Here is a 12665-nt window from a genome sequence, read left to right on the forward strand (position 1 = left end):
GGTGCTGGTCCCACGCGTGTGACCGTGCCTTCGGGCTTCTGGGCCAGAGGACCTGAAATCCCCTGCCTGACGGATTCTGCTGCTGGGTAGGAATTAGTCCCCACAGCCTCGGACTCCGGGTCCGGTAAAAAGTCTTCTTAGTCAGGGCGAACTCTGCAGCTGCCAGCCCCTGACTCCTTGTAACTGCTGTTTCTTCCTATGCTGTCTCTACTTCTTCTCTTCTTCTACTCACTCACCCTGCCTCAGCCCCAGGTTTTTATAGGGGAAGTTCTTCCCCTCCCAAGACTGGGCAGGAGGTGTGGCATGCACAGGATCCCTCACCAAAGGACCTCCCACCTGCTCTCAGACATCACATTACGTTACTGTGGCAACCAGACCCCTGGGGTGTCACATTCCCCCCTAGTAAAATTTAGTACTCCGGGACTAAACACATTATAGAAAAACATAACAAGGTAAAAACAACAACACTAAAATACAATAAGGAAACACAATAAGATGGTCACGGCGTATCCGCAACCGGGTGCAGTCTTTGAAGAAAAGCAAAGGTGTCCATTTCACCGAAACAGGGAGACGTAACCAGGTAGGGGTCTGTTCTACCCCGAGTCCTTGACAGTCTTTAGTCCATCCTGGGTTACGCTCCAACTATGTACAAGGATTCCCGGTAAATCCACCAAGGATTCCTAAAAACAACTAGAAACACAAAATTACACACAAGCAACTATAGACAGGTAAACATACAAAATAGCTTAAACATTTAGATCCTCCAACGTGCGGGTAACTGGCCTCTAGTGGCCCTAGTGGACCTACGGAGCTGACTGTCTGGCCCTGAACTACAGGGTGTAGGAGCTGTCAAGGGTAAACTGGGCAGCTGTCTACCGGCTCTTTGTCTCACTAGGGGTACGGCAGGCTCACTATAAGCAGAGGGTTGATTCTCCTGTTCTGCTTGTGTGGAGTCTTCTGCCTCCTGGACCGGCTGTTCTTCCAGCTCTACCCGTTGCTCCGTAGGTTCTTGGGATGATGGTTGGAGGAAGGTGAGTACGGGTACCACAACTGCACCATTGACTTGAGTCCAAGACCGAGGGAAGTCCCCGAGCACGGTACTAACCATATCTTCCCTTTCCTCTACGGGTCGATGGTCTTCTTGTTCCTCTTCAGGGTTCCTCAGTTGTTCGGGACACTTCTTCAGGTGGTCCCGGGATACAATGGCTGTGGTTTCCCCTCCGTCTTTACTGATGGTACAGACCTTTGGGTTTTCGTGGCTTGAGGGCAGTACGGTGTACGGGTCCTTCTCCCACTGGTCGTCCAACTTGTGGAGCCGTCTCTTCCTCTTCAAGACCTGCTCTCCGGGTACCAGGGGAACAGCGGGAGCATACTGGTTGTATGTCTTCTCTTGTCTTTCCCTAGCCTGACAGAGACTTCGCTCCACGCTCTCCTGTACTCTCCGGTACTGCTGCTGCCTCTCTGTGTCCCAGTCTGTTTCTGGTGAAGTGTCCTCGGGTGTCAGGACTCCCATTTCCAGGTCAACAGGTAACTTACCAGGTCTTGCCCTCATTAGGTAAGCCGGGGTACAGTTGGTGGAACCTACCGGGATGTGGTTGTATAGGTCCACCAGATCGGGCAACTTCTCAGGCCACAGACTGCGTTCTTCCAGGGGCAATGTTTTTAGAAGATCCATTACCACCTGGTTCATTTTTTCACAAAGTCCATTAGTTTGCGGATGGTAGGGTGTCGTCCTTATCTTCCGGCAGCCATACAGATTGCAGAATTCCCGGAAGACCTCCGCTTCAAAGGCAGGTCCCTGGTCCGTCAGCACTTGGTCCGGGTACCCGTGTGGACGGCAGAAGTGCTGCTGGAAGGCTCTAGCTGCTGTTTGAGCCGTTAAGTCCTTGACGGGGACGACAACCAAGAACCGGGAGTAATGATCCACGATGGTTAACGCGTAGACGTAGCCACTTCTGCTTGGGGTCAGTTTTACATGATCCAAGGCTACCAGTTCCAACGGTTGCCGGGTGACGATGGACTGCAGGGGAGTCTTCTGGCTGGCCCGGTCCTTCCTTCTCAGATTGCACGGGCCACAGTCTCTGCACCACTTCTCGATGGTTCCCCTCATGCCTACCCAGTGGAACCGCTCGCGCAGCAGGAACTCCAGCTTTTTCCACCCGAAGTGTCCAGCTCCGTCGTGGTATGCCTCCATCACCATGGCTGCGTCTCTTCGGGGCACCACTACTTGCCAGAGTAGTTCATGCGTCCGGGAGTTGACCATTCTGCGGCACAACTTCCCCTTGTAAAGGAATAGTCGACTCTTCTCCGCCCATAGTTGTTTGGCTTCCTCCGGAGCGTCTGGTTCAAGGCGAGCCTCCGGCCGAGTCAGCATCTCCTTCACCAGTCGGACGGCAGGGTCGCTGTCTTGCGTTTCCGCCCAGTTGTAGTGGGGTAAGGGGTTCAACGTAGCAGCCTGCTTACCCCTTACCCGGTGGGAATACTGGATAGTCCCATGACGGTGGAACGCAGGGAGTTCAACTTCTTCCAGTCCCTCCGGATCTTCTCCTTCGTCCGGCAGGTTGGGCATCCTGGACAGGGCGTCCGCGTTAGTATTGGAGCGTCCTGCCCGGTATTTGATTGTGAACTCGTAGTTGGACAGACGGGCCATCCACCTCTGCTCCAGGGCACCGAGTCTTGCCGTGTCCAGGTGTGTCAACGGGTTGTTATCCGTGTATACGGTGAACCGGGAAGAAGCGAGGTAATGCCTAAAGCGCTCGGTGACTGCCCATACCACGGCCAGGAACTCTAGCTTAAATGAGCTGTAATTCTCGGGGTTCCTTTCGGTGGGTCGCAGTTTTCGGCTGGCATAGGAGATTACTCGTTCTCTCCCCTGCTGAATCTGGGACAGTACGGCTCCTAGCCCGATGTTACTGGCGTCGATGTAGAGGATGAAGGGCTGGCTATAGTCCGGGTACACCAAGATTTCATCCCCCGTGAGGGCCATCTTCAGCTGGCGGAAGGACTCTTCTTCTAGCTCTTCCCATTTGAAGGGCGGCTTCTGGTTCTTGGCCTTCCGGGACTGGCCTATCAGGAGGTCCTGCATAGGCGCTGCCTTTTTGGTGAAACCGGGAATAAACCTTCGGTAGTAGCCTACCAACCCTAGGAACTGCCGCACTTCTTTTACGCTGGAGGGGCTTGGCCATCCCTTAATTGCGGTGATCTTATCGGGGTCGGGGGCCACTCCGTCAGCGCTCACCACGTGTCCCAGGTATTGCACCTTTGGTTTCAGGAGGTGACACTTGGAGGGTTTCACCTTTAGGCCGTAACTCGCCAGAGCTTCGAACACCTCCGCCAGGTGTTTCAGGTGGTCCTCATAAGTTTTGGAGTATACGATGACATCGTCCAGGTACAACAGGACCGTCTCGAAGTTTCTGTGGCCCAGACAGCACTCCATTAATCGTTGGAAGGTTCCTGGGGCGTTGCAGAGTCCGAACGGCATGCAGGTGAACTCGCTAAGTCCCATCGGGGTGGTGAATGCGGTCTTCTCCCGGTCCGCCTCTGCTACAGGAACCTGCCAGTACCCGCTAGTGAGATCCAAGGTAGAGAAGAAGTTAGCAGATCTTAAAGCAGCCAATGACTCCTCTATCCTTGGTAAGGGGTACGCATCCTTGTGTGTGATACGGTTGATTTTCCGGTAATCTACACACATCCTCATGGTGTTGTCTTTCTTTTTGACTAAAACTAGTGGGGCTGCCCAGGGGCTACAGCTATCCCGGATTACCCCAGCCTCCTTCATGTCTCTAAGCATCCCCTTGGCGTGTTGGTAATGTGCAGGGGGTACGGGTCGATACCTCTCTTTTATGGGAGGATGATCTCCCGTGGGGATGCGGTGTTCTACCCCCTTGACTCGCCCGAAGTCTAACGGGTGTTTACTAAACACTCTCTCATACTCTTGAACCACCCGATAGACTCCTTGTTTCTGATGTGAGGGAGTGGAGTCAGTACCCAGATGTAGTTGCTGACACCAGTCCTCCATGTCTTTCTTAGAGCCGTTACCTTCCTCCGGGTGAGATGGAGGCAAGGGTTCCACAGATTGTATAGAATTTTGATTAGTGGTATATAATTTGGCTAGCGTGGCATACCGGGGCAGGTACACTTCCCTCTCCCCGATATTTATTATGCGAACGGGCACCCTCCCATGGCGTACATTGACCACCCCCCGTGCTGTCAAAATGGTGGGCCTACTGTCTGAGTAAACTGGTTCTACCATTGCCTGGTAATCTCTACCTCTCAGACCCATAGCTGCCCGGCACCAAATCATCATTTCACTTTTTGGGGGCATGGCAATAGGAAAAGGGTCACACATTCTTACGCTACCAATCTCACCGCCGGAGAGTTCCACTTGTTGCCGTTGCATCAGTGCCCGGATCTCTTTCTGGAGCACCCGCTGCTCGCCGGAGCTGGCGTTCTTGGCAACCTGCTGTAAAAGGAAAATCACCTCTGCAAGACAATTTTCAATTACGTTAGTTCCTAGAGTTATTTTTGGGTGACTCTCATGTTTATCAATATCTACAATGATCAGTCCCTGTGCGGCCAGTTCGACTCTACCGATTTTGAGGGTCACCTCTTTAAATCCGATCTGTGGCACGGGCTGGCCATTGCTGGCGATGATACTCAAGTCGTCGTCAGGGTAGCGGGTAATATCCGAGTCATTCCAGTACTGCTTGAAGAGCACGTACGGGATGGTGGTGACCTGTGACCCGGTATCCAGTAGGGCACTCATGGGAATGCCATCCAGTACCACAGGCAAGACTGGACGTCCTCCCACATATCTGTCGCGCCAGTTCGATGGGCCTGGTGATTTTTTTCCTGGGGGTTGGCCCTCTACCCCAGGTTGTGCCCGTTTAAAGAACAGTACCTTTCCATATGTCCGGGTTGATTGCAGCGGCGGCAGATGGGTCGTCCGTCCTCGCTGTATCGGTCACTGGGTCTTCCTCTGGCCGGTGGGGTCCTCCTTGGTCGACGCCACGGGATGTCCTCCGGTCCGGATGCCAGCTGGATCTTCCCTGGGGTGGAAACCTGTAAAGACTGCACAGTTCGGGTTAGCGCAGCAACGCTCTTAAGTAGCTCTTGGACCTGATGGTGTAGGTCTGGAGCCGGGTCATTGTCCAAAGCCTGCGCATCAGCTCCCACAGGCCCTGCCGACAAGGGCGCCGCCTCCTGGTGGTAAGTGATAGCTGGGCGCCTGTGGGTCACAACGCCACCCGGTGCTGGTTCTCGGAGCACCCGGATAGCTCTATCCTTGAACTGTGCAAAGTCCAGATGGGGATCCTGTAAGGCCATTGCCCGCAACTGGGTTCGGTGGGCATTGCAATATAAACCCTCTATAAACTGTTCAGTCAACAGCCTGTCCTCGTTTCCCACCCCATCAGGGTCGGTCTGCTTTATGGCCCTCAGGGCCTCTTGTAGGTTTAGTGCATAGTCCCTTATACTCTCATGCGCTCGCTGCTTGCACCCGTAGAATCTAAGCTTGATCTCGGCTGAGGTGCGGGTATCGAAGGTGTCCCTCAGCCGGGTTAGTATCTCTGCGACAGTCCTCCTCCCAGGTGGCCAAGATTTTACTTCTCTTTTGGCTGCCCCGGTTAGTTGGGCCACCAGGATGCTCACTTTTTGCTCTTCTGTGAGGGGGTACACCTGGAAGAGGCTATCCAGCTTTTCTCTAAAGTCATGCAGGGTATGTGACTCCCCTGAGTACTGGGGTAGCCAAGCTGCTCCCGGGATATATGGCATGGTGAAGGGCATAACTGCAGCAGCGGTGGCGCTGGCGGGGGTCGAGGTAGTGAAGCTCTCCTCCGTATCCGACATCTTCCTCCCCCCTAGTGGACCGTGGCCTACCTTGCGATGATCCTCTTCCGTAGGCCGCGGCTCCGCAGTGGATCGTCAGGGTTGAGGACCTTCCGTCGCGCTCCTGTGACGTCGGCGTCTGCTGGGCTCCTTCCAGGACCTTACGCAACGTCCGGACGTGAGGCGGGGCTTCAGTTCTCGCGCGCTTTCGGAGTCCACGCCCCTCTTCTTCCCGCGCGGCGTCCTCAAGATGGCGTCCAACGGCGGGAAAACTCCACGGATGGCGGGAAGAAGGCCGAAGATGGCGCCGGATGGCGGGAAACTTCACCGATGGCGGGAAGAAGGCTGAAGATGGCGCCGGATGGCGGGAATCTTCACCACTGGTAAGTTTGAAAAGTCTCTTTTTCAGGCACGCAGTACCCGGTGGTTGCGGGCACGAAATCCTGCCGACTACGCCAAAGTTGACGCGCCCCTGGGCCTGTGTCGCGCTGCGCTGCGCATGCGGGAGCTTACCCGGAGCCGGATCTGTGGAGGGTTGTAGTCTCGTGGCGGTGACCCGGTCCGTGCCCAGGGAGTCAAACTAGACGGCAGTCCATTAGTAGTAAATGGTTGATGACTACGCCACCCGTTGAGTGCAGCCAGGGGGCTGCTGCTGCAGGGCAGACCGCTGAGGCCGATGGTGGGATTGTGCAGCGTGATAGTATAACCCCCAACGGGAGGGGTATGGCCTCAGGGCAGCCGACGTGGATGATGGGGGTAGCAGGAACCACTCAGAGACGGTGCGGTGTAGTTCAGGGTCTTTACTGGTAACAACAAAAGACCCTCCCGGAGTACTTGCTAGCGGATGGGGCCTGGTCAGTCCTTGAGCAGATGGGATCTCCCCTGGCCAGGCGTAGTTGTAGGCCTCCCAAACTGACTGTACTCTTCTGGCTACCTTGCTAGGAGCTGATGTAAGTAGCCCACGTCCCTGAGTGTACCGTGTGGTGCTCACCCGTATGGCCGGTGACTCGGGGCCTTCTAATGGCTTCCGCTCCACGATGGCGGTGCTGGTCCCACGCGTGTGACCGTGCCTTCGGGCTTCTGGGCCAGAGGACCTGAAATCCCCTGCCTGACGGATTCTGCTGCTGGGTAGGAATTAGTCCCCACAGCCTCGGACTCCGGGTCCGGTAAAAAGTCTTCTTAGTCAGGGCGAACTCTGCAGCTGCCAGCCCCTGACTCCTTGTAACTGCTGTTTCTTCCTATGCTGTCTCTACTTCTTCTCTTCTTCTACTCACTCACCCTGCCTCAGCCCCAGGTTTTTATAGGGGAAGTTCTTCCCCTCCCAAGACTGGGCAGGAGGTGTGGCATGCACAGGATCCCTCACCAAAGGACCTCCCACCTGCTCTCAGACATCACATTACGTTACTGTGGCAACCAGACCCCTGGGGTGTCACACATCTGACTGAGAACATGATTATGGTAACAGCAGATATTGAATCTCTGTACTCTCCATTAGGCATACCGATGGGCTAACTGCAGTTGCGTGGTTTCTGAGAGGGAGTAACATTGAATCTGACATGGCGGATCTAATCTTGATTCTCCTTGATTTCGTTTTAACCCATAACTGTTTCATTTTTAATAATAAAGTGTATTTACAACTACAAGGAACAGCTATGGGGGCCACATGTGCCCCTTCATACGTGAACTTATTTTTAGTGGCATGGGAGCAAGAGATTTTTTCGGACGACTTGATACCGGACATAGAAAATATACATCACTGAATGCGTTTTATTGACGATGTGTGATTTATTTGGGAAGGGTCATTGTCCGCCCTGAATGAAGTAATGTCCAGACTCAACAACAACAAATTAAATTTAAAACTTTTACTTTTAAAACAGGTTGAGATGTGGAGTTTCTGGACATCAAAATCCACACTGAATCAGATGGAAATTTGTCAACGGATGATTATAGAAAGAGTACTGCTACAAATTCATAACTTCATGCCAGTTCATCTCATCCTAGTTCTACCATTAGGGGAATCCCAGTAGGCCAGTTTTTACGGATTAAAAGAATTTGTTCTGAAGAGAAAGCCTTTGAGGAAAAATCAAGAGATCTACTATGTAGATTCCAGGCGAGAGGTTATAGTCGGAAAAAAATTAACCAAGGCTATTTAAGAGCTCAGAAAATCTCTAGAAACTAACTATTGTACCAAAATCATAAAGTTAAGGATAGTGACATGGACAAAAACCAGGTACGATTGATTGCTAACTATCGTAACCAATGGTTTAAATTTGTAGTAATTATTGAAAAACATTAGCGAGTACTACAAGTTGATCCCGTTCTGAAGAATTACTTACCTGCAAATCCTGCAATAACAGCACGACGTTCCAAGAACTTGAGAGACCTACTAGTACACAGCCATGATGAGGGGGATCAGAGGAATAAGAGCGAGACGTGGTTGGCAACCAAAGGCTTTTTTCCTTGTGGCAGATGCAAAGCCTGTCCAAATATGGTTAAAGCTAAACAATTCCAAAATGCTGATGGCACTAGGGTATATGATATTCGGCACCATCTCACATGTAGTTCTAAAGGGGTAATCTTCCATGCAAAATATTTTTTATAGGCCTCACTACGAGAGAACTTCGAACATGTATCAAAGAACATATAAGAGATATAGAAAAATCAAATATGGAAGAAGACCTTGAGAATTTAAAGACATTACCCAAACACTTCCGCATGTGTCATAACAGGGACGCCAGTTTACTACAAGTTATATACATAGATCAGGTACATCTGGGTTCGAGAGGGGGCAATATTAAGAGGATACTGGCCAAGTAGAAAGTAAGTGGATTTTTTGATTAGGGACCTTGGCACCATCTGGGTTAAACGAAAGATTTGGTTTTGGTTCATTTTTGTAAGGGTGGAGGCACTGTAACTTAATGATGTTGTTTTTAACATGTTTTTAATTATGATTTTAATGACATCTTTTTTCTATACAATAGGATGATAATAATAATTCTTACCTGTCTCCCTGTGCCTTGTCCCTTCTATTCACATCTGGTTTCTTTCATGTATAATTAGTTAAGAGGTATAAAGTTAGAGGGCCTCGTCTCTGACCATGCATGGTCTCTGAGCAGTTATCCTAAGTAGCAGTTACCAAAGTAGTTGACGGAAATATGCTGGAAATGGGGCCAGAAGTGACCAGAAGGTACGAGTAACTATTTATTAATTGTGTTTAGTTTCTCCTTCTCATTCACACTTAAACCTTCATTATGCTTACATATGCCCTTACTGTCTTTGCACCACTAATTCTTACTCTCCTTCGCAATCCCCAAACCCCAGCACCCTCTAACCAAATAATCATCTCTCCTTCCCTCTTACCTCCCCACATGACCTCATCTGCAGTCCTGCTCCTTAACTTCAGATCTATCCTACCAAAACACAAAACAACCGGACATTCTCCTTCTCCCACCTGCTCTCCCTCTCTGCTTCTCCTCACTGCTCGTGACATTTCTCCCAATTCTGGACCCGCACAACTTACACCTCCCACAAATTCTCCCTTGTATCGCTTCCAACCAACTGCAAACTACCGCAACCTCTCCTACGTAAAACCCGTGCCCCTGACGCCCACCCCCATGCTCCCTCTCTCTGGAGCACTCTAAACGCCCACTATGTCTGCAACAAGCTCCATTTTGTCCACGACCTCTTTACCTCTCGTCATCTCTCCTTCCTGGACATCACAAAGACATGGTTGACACCCTCCAACACTGCCTCCCCTGCTGTGCTGTGTTACGGTGGCCTCCATTTCACCCACACTCCTCGCCCTGGTAACAGACATGGCAGAGTAGTGGGTCTTCTCCTTTCTACCCACTGCACCTTTAATCCCATCCCACCACTACCCTCCCTTATTCTCCCTTCTTTTGAAGTCCACTCTGTCCGCATCTACTCTCCCTCCAACCTCCAAGTGGCTGTCATATACCGACCTCCGGGCCCGGTCACTGCCTATATTGACCAATCCTCCACCTGGCTTCTTTACTTTCTCTCTGCTGACATTCCCACAATCATCATGGGCGATTTCAACATCCCCACTGACACTCGCCAGTCAACAGCATCCAAACTCCTGTCGCTTACTTCATCCTTTGGACTTACTCAGTGGTCCTCCTCAGGCACCCACACAGACGGACACACACTAGACCGCATCTTCACCCGACTCTGCTCCCTATCTAACCTCACAACCTCCCCCGTATCCCTATCTGAACACCATCTACTCACTTTCTCATCCCTGTTCATCTCACCTGTCACCCATGTCCAGAAACTAGCACACGTCCGCAGAAACCTTGCACATCTAGACATTCACACACTCTCTGACTCTATTCTACCACTGACATCCATATCTTCACTCCAGAGAACGTCACTGCTTTCTACAATGTCACTCTCGCTTCAGCTATTGACTCGGTCGCCCCTCTTGTCTACGGCAGAGTTAATAGGCAACCCTGGCACAACAACCTCATTAAACAGCTTTGGCAAGTGTCCAGGGTTGCGGACTGCCTTCAAACATGCCACAATCATGCCCATCCTCAAAAAGCCATCCCTCGACCCAACTGCTTTGTCCAGCTACCGCCTGATATCGCTGCTCCCATTTGCCTCCAAAGTGTTTGAGCAACACGTTCACGCTGAACTTTCCTCTCACTTCTCATCTAACTTTCTCTTCGACAACCAACAATCTGGCTTCTGACCCCACCGTTACGCCGAAACTGCCCTTACCAAAATTACTAATGACTTAAAGCTAACAGACAATTCACAGTTGACCACTGCCTCCTACGACAGATCCTCTCTTCCTTTGGTGAAACAAAGACCTTGCCCTATCTTGGAACTCCTCATACATTTCTAATCGCACATTTAGCATCTCCCACTCCCACACCACCCCCTCATCCCGCCAAGGCTCTGTCCTAGGACCCCTATCCTTCTCCATCTATACCCTTGGCTTGGGATAGCTCATAAAATCTCATGGCTTCCAGTACCATCTGTACGCTGATGACACCCAGATCTACCTCTCTGGCCCAGATATCACCTCTATGCTGTCCAGAATCCCAACATGTCTTTCAGCCATATCCTCCTTCTTCTCCTCTCGCTTCTTCAAGCTCAATGTGGACAAAACTGAACTCCCCTTTCCCCCATCTCACATATCTTCCCCACCTGATCTTTCTATCACAATAAATTACATCACACTTTCCCCTGTATCGGCAGTCTGCTGCCACGGAGTAACTCTTGACTCTGCCCTGTCCTTCAAACCCCACATCAAAGCTCTCACCACCTCCTGTCGCCTCCAGCTCAAAAATATTTCCAGAATCTGTCCTTTCCTCAACCCTCAATCTACTAAGCTGCTTGTGCATGCCCTCACCATCTCCCACCTCGACTACTGCAACACCATCCTTTGTGGCCTACCTGCTAACACTCTCACACCCCTCCAGTCCATCCTCAACTCTGCTGCGTGATTGGTTCATCTCTCACCTCGCTACTCCTCTGCTCCCCCCCTTTGCAAATCCCTTCACTGGCTCCCAATTGCTCAGCGTATCCAGTTCAAATTACTAACACTGGCCTACAAAGCCATCCATAACCTCTCTCCTACGTACATCTCTGAACTAATCTGCTAATATATTCCCTTATGTAATCTCCAGTCCTTCCAAAACCTCCTTCTCTCCTCCACACTTATTTGTTCCTCACATAATCACCTCCAAGATTTCTCCCAAATATCTTCCATCCTATGGAATTCTGTGCTTCAACACATCCGATTAGCCTCCACATTTGGATTCTTCAGACGAAACCTGAAGACCTCTCTCTTCAAACAAGCTTACAGCTTGCCATGACCTTGCTTGCTGCCACCTCAACAACACCGGAGCTACTGCAACCCCTCAACCTACTGCCTCCCTCCCCGTTCCTGTAGAATGTAAGCCCACAAGGGCAGGGTCCTCTTCCCTCTGTACCCGTCTATCATTGTTAGTTTGTTTACTGTAAGTGATATCTGTATTTGGTATGTAACCCCTCCTTATGGTCAGCACCATGGAATCAATGGTGCTATATAAATAATAATAATAATAGTGCCTAGCACTAGGAAGTGACTGCCTTTATGCTGTCTATCCGGTGAGCACGCCGGTATGCTGATTAGTTTAACTCATTAAAATTCATTTAACAAACACGTGATATACAGACAACATAGAACACAGATATTAAAGTAAGCAGACTTTGGCTCGTTTAAAGCACCTGTCAGCAGGATTGTGCAAACTAAAGTACATACACTGTCAGGTGGGCGACATTACACTGATTGACATGATACCTTTGTTGATGAAATCCATCCAGTGGTTCTTGTGTAATCTTTATATTCATTTCTGAGATAATGATATGCTCGTGCTCTGGGGCGGGCATTTGGGGAGGGGCTTTATCTTGGTGCTGTTCTTGTGTATTAATTTGTATGCTTTATGATAGGTCACTGTGCGTTCAGTGACCTGCACCCTATTTTAAATAATGCAAATTCAATTGGGTATATCCAAGTCTGACATTTATATGCATCAAAATGGCGCCTACGCCCGTGCATGCGCAATAACACATTTTGATTGAATTGATTAGATCTATGTTTCAACCGGGTTTTGTCCTCAACTATTTTTTGGCTCTATTTAGCATCCAATTGCTATAACCTCTCTCGGATTGTCTATTTTTGGTATTTCTTCTCTTATATAGCCACTTTCCGTGCTACAATTACATTTTGCCCGGATCATCTCCCCTCTAGTTGTATGTTTTGGGTGATGACTCTTTGTGTGCAGGATTGTATTACCTGCTATACTTTTCTGAAAGTTGAGGTGATC

This window comes from Phyllobates terribilis, unplaced genomic scaffold, assembly GCF_046119375.1.
Source record: "Phyllobates terribilis strain yellow unplaced genomic scaffold, ASM4611937v1 Scaffold_140__1_contigs__length_4765195, whole genome shotgun sequence".
Lineage (NCBI taxonomy): Eukaryota > Metazoa > Chordata > Amphibia > Anura > Dendrobatidae > Phyllobates > Phyllobates terribilis.